At 41.6% G+C, this 15,769-nt stretch overlaps 1 protein-coding gene and 1 long non-coding RNA gene across 2 annotated transcripts in view; one reads left to right on the forward strand and one right to left on the reverse strand.

Annotated features, from left to right (window-relative positions):
* Positions 1 to 15,769, reverse strand: part of LOC118402753 (CUB and sushi domain-containing protein 1-like) — a 439,121-nt gene that overhangs the window by 273,353 nt on the left and 149,999 nt on the right. The window lies entirely within an intron of this gene.
* LOC127911391 (uncharacterized) lies at positions 4,679 to 7,132 on the forward strand. The gene is made up of 2 exons (XR_008078174.1): positions 4,679 to 4,837; positions 6,940 to 7,132. It is a non-coding gene; the product is annotated as an uncharacterized LOC127911391 (long non-coding RNA).

Below are 15,769 nucleotides of genomic sequence, written 5' to 3' on the forward strand. Positions count from 1 at the left end.
CGTAGTCTGGCTTTTTTATGGCGGATTTGGTGCAATGGCTTCTTCCTTGCTGAGACGCCTTTCAGGTTATGTCGATATAGGACTCATTTACCTTGGATATAGATACTTTTGTACCTGTTTCCTCCAGTATCTTCACAAGGTCCTTTGCTGTTGTTCTGGGATTGATTTGCACTTTTCGCACCAAAGTACGTTCATCTCTAGGAGACAGAACGCGTCTCCTTCCTGAGCGGTATGCCGGTTGCGTGGTCCCATGGTGTTTACACTTGCGTGCTATTGTTTGTACAGATGAACATGGTACTTTCAGCCATTTGGAATTTGATCCCAAGGATGAACCAGACTTGTGGAGATCTACAATTTTTTTCTGTCTTTGCTGATTTGTTTTGATTTTCCCATGATGTCAAGCAAAGAGGCACTGAGGTTGAAGGTAGACCTTGAAGTACATCCACAGGTACACCTCCAATTGACTCAAATGATGTCAATTAGCCTATCAGAAGCTTCTAAAGTCATGACATAATTTTCTGGAATTTTCCAAGCTGTTTATAGGCAGAGTCAACTTAATGTATGTAAACTTCTGACCCACTGAAACTGTGATACAGTGAATTATAAGTCAAATAATCTGTCTGCAAACAATTGTTGGAAAAATGACTTGTGTCATGCACAAAGTAGATGTACTAACCAACTTTTCAAAAGTATAGTTTGTACACAAGAAATTTGTGGGGTGGTTGAAAAATGTGTTTTAATGACTCCAACCTAAGTGTATGTAAACTTCTGACTTCAACTGTATATGTGCTGTTGGGGGTACTGGAGGGCTGGAGTTGCGAATCACCCCTTTGGTGTAGTGAAATTATTGGCCGCACTACAATACATCACCAGAGGCTGGTGGCACCTTACTTTGGGAGTACATGCTTGTGCTAATGGCTGGGGCGGAAGAGGTCGAATGGTATCAAATACATAAAACACATGGTTCCACATGTGTTTGATGTCATTCCATTTACTCCGTTCCAGCCATTATTATGAGCCGTCCTCCCCTCAGCAGCCTCCACTGCAATACATAGAGGTTGCTCCTTAACAACAACATTGGTAATTCCCATGTTCAATATATCCGATATTCAATCAACGGCAGACAGTGGTTTTCCAGATAGGGCTTTCATAAGTACATTTGATTTGCACAGCAGCATGTCCCGGGTGGAGTGATTTGACACCTGATTTAGAAACTGGCAGTCCCATGGTGTGGGACTGTTGTTGATGGCAAACCTGTCTGAGAAATGATCCAGTGTACTCAACCAGACTGACAATTTCTATATCAAGTTTCAACATAACAAACCACTTTTGGGGAAAACTAGGCTTGCATGGAGAAAATAGACACCCAAAAAGGTGTCTTGGCATTGTTCATTGTCATTACCAAATGACATTTCTTCCTGCCTTCTTTGTGTTGAAGAATCAAGAAAGCCATATGCCTGGGGAAATAAAAGTGGACTTGGTAGAGGTTTCATTTACTAGAGATAAAGCTCTGGCTCAAGGAATAGTAATGCTGTCTATCAAACTGTCCCTGACACCGTGTACGATTCAGTCGATTCAAACAGACATGATTTATGTCTTTACATTGTCATTCAGATCTGACCAGTCATTGCCACGTGTCTGTCTGGCCTGTGGTAAAGTGTGCTCTTGCCAGTGGGGTAGCACTGTGTTGGTCTGAATGTAGATGACATTGGTAGACAAGGGCGGTAGTCAGAGCAACACTGACGTTGTAAGTCACTTCCTCTCCAATACGACCATCAAACATACCTAAGGTAGCTTAAACATAAATATTTCAATATATTATTTATCTTTCTCTCTTTTACCATCAATTTATGTTTTTATTGGTGGCCCACTATTTAATGGTGTACAGATATGGCAGAATATGGCTTTAAATCATCTTGAATCGCCAATTCAGTTTTGCATAATGCCAAACTGAATTTAAAATAGATAATCAGCCCATTGCAACATTAGCCAGCGTATTAGCTGCAAGCCGATGATACATTGACACCACAAGCACTCTGGGGAACTAAGGTGGGAATAAAGCCACATGGGAATAAAAGTTATTATTATTAAAGTTAAGAATATTCTTCACTATTCCCATCTGGCCCTAATACCTTGACCAGCTATCCACCTCAGAATTTGTATGTTAAACAGTTGTGATGCCTTACAAGTGACTGGGATTGAAAAGCTGCAGTAGATTGTCTACCAATTCAGAGAAAATGTTGTGTAGGTGATACTACCTACAGTTGAAGGGAAAGTATAGATACAGTTGAAGTCGGAAGTTCACATACACCTTAGCCAAATACATTTAAACTCAGTTTTTCACAATTCCTGACATTTAATCCTAGTAAAGATTCCCTGTATTAGGTCAGTTAGGATCACCACTTCATTTTAAGATTGTGAAATATCAGAATAATTGTAGAGAGATGTCACGCCCTGACCTTAGAGAGCCGTTTTGTTTCTCTATTTGGTTAGGTCAGGGTGTTATGTGGGGTGGGCGTGTTGTTGTTTCTTGTTGGCTACATTCAAAATATGAAGAAATGTACGGTCACCACGCTACACCTTGGTCCTACGGTCACCACGCTACACCTTGGTCCTACGGTCACCACGCTACACCTTGGTCCTACGGTCACCACGCTACACCTTGGTCCGGTCATTTCCCTGACGATGTTCGTGACAAGAGAATGAATTATTATAGCTTTTGTTTCTTTCATCACATTCCCAGTGGGTCTGAAGTGTACATACACTCAATTAGTATTTGGTAGCATTGCCAATAAATTGTTTAACTTGGGTCAAATGTTTCGAGTAGCCTTCCACAAGCTTCCCACAATAGGTTGGTTGAATTTTGTCCCTTCCTCCTGACAGAGCTGATGTAACTGAGTCAGGTTTTTAGACCTCCTTACTCGCGACGCTTTTTCAGTTCTGCCCACACAAATTTTCTATAGGATTGAGGTCAGGGCTTTGTGATGGCCACTCCAATACCTTGACTTTGTTGTCCTTTAGCCATTTTGCCACAACTTTGGAAGTATGCTTGGGGTCATTGTCCATTTGGAAGACCCATTTGTGACCAAGCTTTAACTTCCTGACTGCTGTCTTGAGATGTTGCTTCAATATATCCACATAATTTTCAATTCCTCATGATGCCATCTATTTAGTGAAGTGCACCAGTCCCTCCTGCAGCAAAGCACCCCCACAACATGATGCTGCCACAACCATGCTTCACGGTTGGAATGGTGGTCTTCGGCTTGCAAGCTTCCCCGTTTTTCCTCCAAACATAACGATGGTCATTATGGCCAAACAGTTCTATTTTTGTTTCATCAGACCAGAGGACATTTTTCCAAAGAGTACGATCTTCATCCCCATGTGCATTTGCAAACCGTAGTCTGGCTTTTTTTATGGCGGGTTTGGACCAGTGGCTTCTTCCTTGCTGAGCGGCCTATAGATATAGATACTTTTGTACTTGTTTCCTCCAGCATCTTCACAAGGTCCTTTGCTGTTGTTCTGGGATTGATTTGCACTTTTCGCACCAAAGTACGTTCATCTCTAGGAGACAGAACGCGTCTCCTTCCTGAGCGGTATGACGGTTGTGTGGTCCCATGGTGTTTACACTTCCATACTATTGTTTGTACAGGTGAATGTGGTACTTTCAGCCGTTTGGAATTTGCTCCCAAGGATGAACCAGACTTGTGGAGATCTACAATTTTTTTCTGTCTTTGCTGATTTGTTTTGATTTTCCCATGATGTCAAGCAAAGAGGTACGGAGGTTGAAGGTAGGCCTTGAAGTACATCCACAGGTACACCTCCAATTGACTCAAATTATGTCAATTAGCCTATCAGAAGCTTCTAAAACCATGACATAATTTTCTGGAATTTTCCAAACTGTTTACAGGCACAGTCAACTTAGTGTATGTAAACTTCTGACATATGGCTTTCTGACTGGAATTGTGATACAGTGAATTATAAGTGAAATAATCTGTCTGTAAACAATTGTTGGAAAAATTACTTGTGTCATGCACAAAGTAGATGTCCTAACCGACTTGCCAAAACTATAGTTTGTTAACAAGAAATTTGTGGAGTGGTTGAAAAACAAGTTTTAATGACTCCATGACACTCCTCAAGTGTATGTAAACTTCGACTTCAACTGTATCTTCAATACTTTTAAAATATATTATTTCACTGGCCTCCCACCAATAGTTTAAGATTCAGTGTTAAAACCGGTACTTATCTATTTCTTTCTAATGTCATTAGCTAGTAGTCGGGCAAACCAACCTGAACATTGTTAGAGGCATCACCTTTTTTTACAGCTTTAATCACCACCTGCAATCCAGATAAACCTGGGGCTCCAGTATACTGCTTCAATACCGCTGATTGTTTAGAACAGAAGCTTTGGGTTTTCTGTCATATCTGCTTCAAAGTACTATTTTATTGTCATTCTGAATGGGCTTGATCATATGCCCTTGATAAATGATGAGGGGGGCCTTCATGGACATTGCCATGATGACACAGAAAGATCCTCTGAAATGGATGGTTGCCCCAGTGATTAAAAAGGCATGGCAGGCCACATGAGGTTTCTGAGAAATACTCCTCTCAAGGAGATGTCTTAGGTCAATCATACATGGACTGCAACCCCGAATGTTACAATGTGTCACGCCTTGGTCATTGTATTTTGTGTTTTTGTTATATGTTTGGGTAGGCCAGGGTGTGACATGGGTTTATATGTTGTGTTTCGTATTGGGGTTTGTATTAATTGGGATTGTGTATGATTAGGGGTGTGTCTAGTTAGGCTTGGCTGCCTGAAGCGATTCTCAATTGGAGTCAGGTGATTCTCGTTGTCTCGGATTGGGAACCGTATTTAGGTAGCCTGAGTTTGTGTTGTATTTTGTGGGTGTTTGTTCCTGTCTCTGTGTAGTAGTCACCAGATAGGCTGTAATTAGTTTCACATTTCGTTTGTTGTTTTCTTATTTCAGTTATTTCATGTACCGCGTTCTTTCATTAAAGTCATGAGTAACCTACACGCTGCATTTCGGTCTGACTCTCTTCTTACAACAGACGAACGTCGTTACAGAAACACCCACCACTCACAGACCGAGCAGTGTGTAAACTGGCAGGACCAATTTGTAAGTCGCTCTGGATAAGAGCGTCTGCTAAATGACTTAAATGTAAATGTAAATCTAAAGGAGGACGGTAGAGGCATGGATTATACGACGTGGGAAGAAATCGACAGGTGGGCGGCCGACCCAGAGAGAGTGCAGGCGCCCGCCTGGGATTCGCTTCAGCAGTGTGAAGAGGGCTACAGGCTTATGGAGTCGAAAAGGAAAGCACGGCGGCGCAGAGCGAAAACCGAAAGTAACGGGGAAAGCGCAGAGAGAGAGTGGCTGAGTCAGGAGTCAGACCTGAGCCTACTCTCCATGTTAATCGTGAAGAGCAGTTGCAGTGGGAGAGGCTGCACCACTTGGAGATTTGGACATGGGAGGAGGAATTAGACGGAAAAGGACCCGGGGCGCAGCCGGGAGAATATCGCCGTCCCAAGGAGCTAAAGCGGAGAGGCGCAGGTATGAGGTGGCAGCACGGCGACGCGGTTGGAAACCGGAAAATCACCCCAAAAAATGTATTGGGGGGGGGGCTAGAAGGGAGAATAGTTATGCCAGGTAGGAGACCTGCGCATACTCCCTGTGCTCACCGTTGGGCTAGAGAGACCGGGCAGGCACCGAGTTATGCAATGGAGCGCACGGTGTTTCCAGTGCGGGTGCAGAGCCAGGTGCGGCACATACCAGCCCTTCCTATTGGCCAGGCTAGAGTGGGCATCGAGCCAGTTAAGCTTGGGCAGGCTCGGTGCTCAAGAGCTCCAGTGCGCCTGCACGGTCCGGTCTATCCAGAGCCACCTCTACACACCAGTCCTCCGGTAGCAGCTCCCCGCACCAGGCTTCATGTGCGTGTCCTCGATCCAGTACCACCAGTTCCAGCACCACGCACCAGGCCTTCAGTGCGCCTCGCCTGTTCAGCGCAGCCAGCGCTTTTCTCCTCTCCTGCGCTGCCGGAGTCTCCCGCCTGTTTAGCGCAGCCAGAGCCTTTCTCCTCTCCTGCCCTGCCGGAGTCTCCTGTCTGTCCAGCGCGGCCAGTGCTCCCAGTCGGGCCAGCTCCGCCAGTGCTCCCAGTCTGCCCAGCTCCGCCAGTGCTCCCAGTCTGCCCAGCTCCGCCAGTGCTCCCAGTCTGCCCTGCGCCGCCAGTGCTCCCAGTCAGCCCAGCGCTGCCCGACAACCAGTCTCTTCCAGATCTGCCCGACAACCAGTCTCTTCCAGATCTGCCCGACAACCGGTCTCTTCCAGATCTGCCCGACAACCGGTCTCTTCCAGATCTGCCAGCCAGCCAGGATTTACCGGAGCCTACTACCTGCCTGAGCTTCATCTCAGTACTGGGCTTCCTCTCAGTACTGGGCTTCCTCTCAGTACTGGGCTTCCCTTCAGTACCGGGCTTCCCCTCAGTCCCGGGCTGCTTCGGTCCCGAGCTGCCCCTCTGTCCCGGGCTGCCCCTCTGTCCCGAGCTGCCCCTCTGTCCCGAGCTGCCCCTCAGTTATGTGGGGATCTGGGTGAGGACTATTAGGCCATGGTCGGCGGAGAAGGTGGATGATCCCAGGACGCGAAGGGGAGGAACTAGGACATTAATGGAGTGGGGTCCACGTCCCGAGCCAGAACCGCCACCATGGACAGACGCCCACCCGGACCCTCCCTATGCTCTTGAGGTGCGTCCGGGAGTCCGCACCTTAGGGGGGTTATATGTTATATGTTTTGTGTTTTTGTTAGGGTGTGACATGGGTTTATATGTTGTGTTTCGTATTGGGGTTTGTATTATTTGGGATTGTGTATGATTAGGGGTGTGTCTAGTTAGGCTTGGCTGCCTGAAGCGATTCTCAATTGGAGTCAGGTGATTCTCGTTGTCTCGGATTGGGAACCGTATTTAGGTAGCCTGAGTTCGCGTTGTATTTTGTGGGTGTTTGTTCCTGTCTCTGTGTAGTAGTCACCAGATAGGCTGTAATTAGTTTCACGTTTCGTTTGTTGTTTTCTTATTTCAGTTATTTCATGTACCGCGTTCTTTCATTAAAGTCATGAGTAACCTACACGCTGCATTTCGGTCTGACTCTCTTCTTACAACAGACGAACGTCGTTACACAATGTTACATCCAAAAAGTATAAAGATGAATCCATCTCTCATTTATCATACAATACTGTCTCTGAAAAGTTAGTATGTGACCATACTGAAAAGGCATAACCAAGAAATTCCCAGATGATGCAAAAATGTGAATGGATGTTGACCAAAATATGAGCATCAATAATGACATAATTAACGCATCACACAGATAATGATATCCGGCAACAAAATGACATCCACTGGGACAATTTGAAGAGGCTTATAGGAATGGGGGTTACACTCCAAAGGAATCATCTTGCATATCAGATGGATTGTTTTTTGAATGTGAGAATGTAATTAAGAATCAAAGCATCCAGCTGAGACCACTGTGAGGGGAGAAATGCAGATGCACGTGTTCTTCAGAAATATAGGCAAAGAGGTGTATGTGTGTATGTCTACATTAATCCTGCATTTTGTTTGACATCCCTACCACTCAAGCAGTACCTTATTAAACAATAGCCTAACCATACACATCAACAGCAAATACTTTGCATCATCATTTCCGCAGACTAGTCTTGTCATTCTTTGCCGTGTTTACTCCCATATCAAGTAGTAACAGACTGCTATTTTCAGTTCTGTATTCTATATCACCGCAGGGTTGTTAGACCGTACCAACACATTTCATTGTGGATTATTTTCAGGCATCTGCACAACTAATAGTTGGTTTATATGTTATGTATGTAACCTTGTAATACATTGCATAAAATTACAGAGCTTGTGTCATGATGTTAACTGAGTGAGTCAGCATTAAATCATCACGGAATAAGTCGCCACACTAGATTCTCTGCATGCAACCAGTTGAGGATAGAACTGGGTTAGGCTGAACCATTACTTAAAATATTCTATTGAACATCTTAAAACATGATTGTTTGTTCACCTGCTGAAAATCTTTGCAGTGATGCCATCCAGCACTGAACAATGGGGAGTACATTTTTGCCTCGCTTTGTCTCTGTCTCTGAAGCCCATGGAAATATGCCTCAAAAACTGCCTGAAATAACCAAACAATCCTGTGGGAACTGCCACCTTCAGCATTAACAGTGAAGGATTAGATTGCAGAAATATTCCTCCATCGTCTTGCCATTGAGGACAGTAAAATGGTAGAAAATCACCACTGAATCTACAATATACAGAACCAGAACTTCTTTATTGAGATACAGAATGCAGTGTAAAAATGTATATTCAACAAAATATGCCACTATTTTTCAGTATGTATTATGTCAAGGGCACGTGAATCAAAACATGCTTATACAGCAGTGGTTTGAATCTGAATCTTCTCTTCACCCTTTTCCGTCGCCTAGTGACGTGCCTGTGCCTGAGAGACAAAAAGAAGTGGCCGAGGAAACTCTAAATTGACTTTCAACACAGTGTGAGGAGAAGAAGATGGTTGGACTGCTTTGTCAACAGTCTCTGCCTCCATCTCATTGTGCTCACACCTGTTCTAATTATTTTTACACTGTTCAATTTCTTGCCTGGCCCTGGGGTTTTCAAAAGTTATACAACAGTGAACATTGGTTTATTTTCTCTCTTCAAGGAAGTTAGACTGCTGTTCTTTCCCCTGATGTGCTCTCTCTCTCTCTCTCTCTCTCTTTCTCTCTCTCTCTCTCTCTCTCTCTCTCCCATTTTGGTCTCTTACTCCCTGCCCTCAGTCTCTCACTATCCTTGTAATCATATTGTGTTAAAGTATGTCCTATCTCAGTGGTATAGCAACATATATGAGATTGGTTATGTATTGTAGACGTTCAATAAAAACATATATATACACATTAATTATCTGATTACTATTTCCATTTGCAGTGAACAATAATATTGTGTATATTAAGGGGAAAACATGAATTGCCAGTCAGTCATCAGGGAAGAACATGTCACTGGGTTCTCTAGAATAGAGTGCATTTTCCCATAGAGACTCAAATGTGTGACTTTCATAAGTGTTAACATGCACTGTTATTAACCTTATCTGATCGATTGTGATCCTTGAAATAGTGCCAAGAAAATTCATGTTGAAATTGTTACTCAATGTTCACCTCTATGGCGGAAATGAATTGGATTGTTTTTCATATCCAGGATGGCAGCAGGAGATTGTATATGACACACAAGTGAACTGTATTCATGGAGAGACAACTTTTACTCATAAGGAACACTTGCTAGATGTGAGATGATATGTGTAGAATCAGATATGAATTATAGGAGGCCACTATCAGAGGCCAGTGTAAAGTGACATGCTGATTGCAGTTCCCAAATCAAACTGTTCATATAACACTTGTGTTAGTTATATATGGCTATGCACGCCATACATAAACACCTCTGTTAGCATAACAAAGCCTATCTGCTTCAGCCTTGGGTCAGAATAAAACAACCACAGTGCATATATCCTCTGTACTGCCCACTAGTTTATTAGATATCTTCATAACTATGTTGTAGCTCCATGCCAATAAAGAAAATTATGATTAACATTCAACTGTCTCATTGCATGATTACAGTGCCTTCAGAAAGTATTCACACCCCTTGACATTTTCCACATTTTGTTTTGTTACAGCCTGAATTTAAAATTGATTTTAAAAAAAATGTCTCACCCATCTTTACACAATACCCCATAATGACAAAGTGAAAACAGGTTTTTAGAAATTTTTGCAAATGTATTGAAAACAAAATACAGAAATCGAATTTAAAATAAGTATTCACACCCCTGAGTCAATACTTCGTAGAAGCACCTTTGGCGGTGAGGACGGAGTTGATTCGTCTTGGGTATGTCTGTATCAGCTTTGCACATCTGGATTTGGGGATATTCTTCCTTGCAGATTTTCTCACGCTCTGTTAAGTTATACGGGGAGCGGTGAACAGCAATTTTCTATGGGATTCAAGTCTGGGCTTTGACTGGGCCACTCAAGGACTTTTACATTCTTGTTCTGAAGCCTGTCTAGCGTTTCTTTGGCTGTATGTTTGGGCTCATTGTCCGGTTGGAACGTAAATCTTTTCCCCAGTCTAAGGTTGTTTGCACACTGAATCAGGTCTCACCAAGGATTTGCCTGTATCTGGCCCTATTCTTTGTTCCATCTCACAGAACCTGCCGGTGAAAAGCATCCTCATAGCATGACGCATCCACCACCATGCTTTGCGGTAGGGATATTGTTAAATGGGTGATGAGCTGTGCGTGGTTTTCGCCAGACATAGCGCTTTGCATTTGAGCCACATAGTTACATTTTTGTCTCAACAGACACAAAATATTTTGCCTTGTGTTCTCAGAGTCTTTCACATGTCTTTATGAAACCTCTAGGCGTGCTGTCATGTGCATTTTTCTCAGGAGTGGCTTCCATCTGGCTATTCTCCCATAAATCCCAGATTGGTGAAGTGCTGTAGAGATGGTTGTCCTTCTGGCAGGTTCTCCCATCCCAGCCAAGGAACTCTGTAGTTCTGTCAGTGGTCATTGGGTTCTTGGTCACCTCCCTCACCAAGGTCCTTCTTGTCTGGTTACTCACTTTGGTAGGACGGCCAGCTCTAGGCAGATTCTGGGTAGTCCCATATCTTTTCCATTTCCAAATGATGGCAACCACTGTGCTCTTGGAAACATTCAACACTCTAGCAATAGTTTTATACCCTTCCCCAGATATATGCCTCACCACAATTCTATCTCTGCGACCTACAGACAGTTCTTTGGACATCATAGTATAGTTTCTGCTCTGACATGCACTGTCAACTGTGGGACCTTATATAGACAATTGTGTTTCTTTCTAAATCATGTCCAAACAAATGAATTGGCCACAGGTGGACTCCAATCAAGTTGTAGCGACATCTCAAGGATGATCAAAGGAAATTGGATGCACCTGAGCTCAATTTGGTGTGTCAAAGCAAATGGGTGTGAATACATATGTAAATGAGATATTTCTGTATTCCATTTTCAAAATAAATGCAAAAAAATCTAAAAACATGCTCACTTTATCATTATGTGGTATGGTGCGTAGATGGGTGAGAGAGAAAAATAAAGGTAATCCATGTTGAATTCAGGCTGTAACATAACAAAATGTGAAATAACTCAAGGGGTATGAATACTTTCTGAAGGTACTGTACATTTAATTTCTAAACGGCTGCTGGAATGGCTATAAAACAGAGACTGGTCCAAGCTCAGATTTTTCAATGCCTGTTAAGTTGCTTTGTATTTCATTACTCACTTTAGAGCAGCCCCAGAGGAGAAATAATAATAATAATCAACTTTATTTGCGTAGCACTTTTCAATACAAGTAACAAAGTGCTTAACATCATAAAATAAAAGTACTAACAAAGAAACATAGACAGGCGAAAGGAGAATGAAAAAAGATAGCCAATCAAAATCCTATACTGAAGTCATACATTAAAAGAATCTTTATAAAAGTGTCTTCAGCAGGGATTTAAAAAGAGGCACTGAATCGGCAAGCCTGATCACCTCTGGCAGACCATTCCAAAGTCTAGGGGCACTAATGGCAAATGCCCGGTCTCCTTCAGTTTTCAACCTAGACTTTGGAATGGTTAGCATTGCCCTGCAAGAAGATCTCAGGCTGTGTCCTGACTCGTAGAGAGATAAAAGATCAGAGATATAGCATGGAGCTAAAACAAGCCTTAAACGTGATTAATAAAATGTTAAAATCTATTCTATTCCGACTGGTAGCCAGTGTAGAGAAGTTAGAATAGGTGTGATATGGTTACATTTTCTGGTGCCTGTTAAAAGCTGAGCTGCGCCATTTTGAGCTAACTGTAGACGATGAAGTGATTTCTGACTGACACATGTATACAAAGAGTTGCTTAAAGAAACACCAATACTTAAAATTAGGAGAAGCATTGTTATGCAAATATTATGTTAAGCAATGACACCAAGTCATCTCCCGGTTTACGATTGAGCATCAGCATTAATGTATTTTTTTCCCTTTATTTTCATATTCATAACTCAATCATGCAGCCTTCATAATAGTCCTTCAGGCCTCCTCTGACATTCTTTATCACAAGAAGAACTGGGTTCATCCTCTTTATGTTCTTTATCACAGCCCCTAGAGCAATTACTCTTCCTCGGGAAGGGAGCTTGCACCAGCATTCCTATCCTCACATTATAATCATTCTTTTTTTTTGCAAAAACATGACAGCAACCTCACACGTCACTCGCTATCTGTGATGAAGGCTTCTTCTCACTTAACTGCCAACATTGGTGCCAGTTTCTGGGATGAAAGTAAAGCTCTGCTCTGGGCCTGTGAGTTGTGACTGTGTAATGACAGGGTTATATAGGCCTATCTGTAGGTGGTGTGGTGGAAGCAAACAAAGGAAGAAGAATCAGAGTTGATCAAGAACTGCAGTAGACAAGGAGCAATAGGATGTAACTGAGCCGAGACTACTGGGCAAAAAAATGAAAAATGGAAAACACTGAGATTTTGACTTTCCCAAGCCTCCACTTTGAGGGATGAGGAGGATGAGACAGCAGAATGTTTTATTATCTTTGAGACTTCATTATTAAGGGAATTATGGATTTGTCTTACAAAGCATGCTACTGAATACAACACGATTTGGAAATGGGTTAATATCCAACTATGAGTAGCTGCTTTATTTGTTTCAAGGATGATCTTCTTTATCGATCCCAGAGCTTTCCAAGTTTGCTATTGTGATGAAGCAGTGATAGTAGCAACATTACTTCACTATAGATGTTTTATCTCTAACCACTGCTTGTGGTGACGTTCATTACCTCTAAGTACATATAAGCACTGTGTAAAACAACAGTGAAATGAAAGCCTCATCAACACACCTTTTGCAGACCCCACACAGAAAAGGCATCTCAATCTCCAAAGAGAACGCCTAATCCACTGGCCCTTCAGTTGCTCTTTTCTTGTTCGGTAATGAGGCATACTCTAGAGAAGAATGTAAACAACTTAACTCGATTGCCTCAGAGAAGTGTTAAATCAATCTACTATATGCCATACACACATTCCATGTAAGCTATAGTGGTAACCACGAGTCAATTTCTCATTGGATAAAGAACCATGGAAATCTAATCCAACCTGCCTTTTATAACGTCCTTATAATTAATCAATATTGTATGTCACAATAGAACAGCTGGGGAGCATTATGTTAAAGCATTGTTCCTGTCGTCATACCATACAGCCTATTCATGGGAATCAACAGCGCTGCAAACATGTAATTATGTTTTTAGAATGTCTCCGACAGAGTAGCCTAATGATATCAGTGAAATTCCAACAATGTGGGTTCCAACAGCTGTGATTTCAACCTCCTGACCGACAAACATGCACTCAACTGCAACAAGCAGATGAAAAAGCTCACACATTTTAAACAAATGGATATAATATACTGTATGTTGTGGAGTAAATGCCTAGGATGGTGTTTGGCCATGTGCGGAAGTCATACACTGTAACTGTATTTGGCATTTGCATTTTTGTACTTCCATTGTACATTAGTGTGGCAGAAGCAATTAAAACAGTGTCACAAGCTTACAAGGGTTTTATCATTTATTCATGCACTCGCAAAGTCAGCAGTGACAAGGCAAGCAATTTGGACTTTAGCCTAGTGGCAAACTCTGAACATTTTTGAATCAAGATTACAAGGAGAGAGAGAAGCGATGGGCAATACAAACCGTCGGTGCGATAAAACAACAGCGCATCCTGCTGTGAAGGTGATGACATGCTATTGGGCCAACTCAGAGTACAAATAGCTACTTAAAGCTTTACTGTAGACACACACTGCTGCTCTCCCCCTCTTAGCTTCTGTTGCAGCCTTAAAGGGTAAAGAGAAGTGAATATCTCTTTGAATTCTTTACCTCCTTTCATCTTCTGGATTTTCTTGTTTGCAAGAGTAACATACATTTACAATTCAAGTAAATAGGCAAGTCAGAAGATGGTTCTCTAGTTCTCTAGTTCCATATCATGTTGTGTTCAGATGTTCTTATTCCATCCAGTACTGTCATGTTGTGTTCTGATGTTCTTATTCAATACAGTACTGTCATGTTGTGTTCTGTTGTTCTTATTCCATCCAGTACTGTCATGTTGTGTTCTGATGTTCTTATTCAATACAGTACTGTCATGTTGTGTTCTGTTGTTCTTATTCAATACAGTACTGTCATGTTGTGTTCTGTTGTTCTTATTCCATCCAGTACTGTCATGTTGTGTTCTGATGTTCTTATTCAATACAGTACTGTCATGTTGTGTTCTGATGTTCTTATTCAATACAGTACTGTCATGTTGTGTTCTGTTGTTCTTATTCCATCCAGTACTGTCATGTTGTGTTCTGTTGTTCTTATTCAATACAGTACTGTCATGTTGTGTTCTGATGTTCTTATTCAATACAGTACTGTCATGTTGTGTTCTGTTGTTCTTATTCCATCCAGTACTGTCATGTTGTGTTCTGTTGTTCTTATTCAATACAGTACTGTCATGTTGTGTTCTGATGTTCTTATTCAATACAGTACTGTCATGTTGTGTTCTGTTGTTCTTATTCCATCCAGTACTGTCATGTTGTGTTCTGATGTTCTTATTCAATACAGTACTGTCATGTTGTGTTCTGATGTTCTTATTCAATACAGTACTGTCATGTTGTGTTCTGTTGTTCTTATTCAATACAGTACTGTCATGTTGTGTTCTGATGTTCTTATTCAATACAGTACTGTCATGTTGTGTTCTGATGTTCTTATTCAATACAGTACTGTCATGTTGTGTTCTGATGTTCTTATTCAATACAGTACTGTCATGTTGTGTTCTGATGTTCTTATTCAATACAGTAGTGTCATGTTAAGTTCTGATGTTCTTATTCAATACAGTACTGTCATGTTGTGTTCTGATGTTCTTATTCAATACAGTACTGTCATGTTGTGTTCTGATGTTCTTATTCAATACAGTACTGTCATGTTGTGTTCTGATGTTCTTATTCAATACAGTACTGTCATGTTGTGTTCTGATGTTCTTATTCAATACAGTACTGTCATGTTGTGTTCTGATGTTCTTATTCAATACAGTACTGTCATGTTGTGTTCTGATGTTCTTATTCAATACAGTACTGTCATGTTGTGTTCTGATGTTCTTATTCAATACAGTACTGTCATGTTGTGTTCTGATGTTCTTATTCAATACAGTACTGTCATGTTGTGTTCTGATGTTCTTATTCAATACAGTACTGTCATGTTGTGTTCTGTTGTTCTTATTCAATACAGTACTGTCATGTTGTGTTCTGATGTTCTTATTCAATACAGTAGTGTCATGTTGTGTTCTGTTGTTCTTATTCAATACAGTACTGTCATGTTGTGTTATGATGTTCTTATTCAATACAGTACTGTCATGTTGTGTTCTGATGTTCTTATTCAATACAGTACTGTCATGTTGTGTTCTGATGTTCTTATTCAATACAGTAGTGTCATGTTAAGTTCTGATGTTCTTATTCAATACAGTACTGTCATGTTGTGTTCTGATGTTCTTATTCAATACAGTACTGTCATGTTGTGTTCTGATGTTCTTATTCAATACAGTACTGTCATGTTGTGTTCTGATGTTCTTATTCAATACAGTACTGTCATGCTGTGTTCTGATGTTCTTATTCAATACAGTACTGTCAT

The sequence above is a fragment of the Oncorhynchus keta genome, chromosome 24, assembly GCF_023373465.1.
Source record: "Oncorhynchus keta strain PuntledgeMale-10-30-2019 chromosome 24, Oket_V2, whole genome shotgun sequence".
NCBI lineage: Eukaryota > Metazoa > Chordata > Actinopteri > Salmoniformes > Salmonidae > Oncorhynchus > Oncorhynchus keta.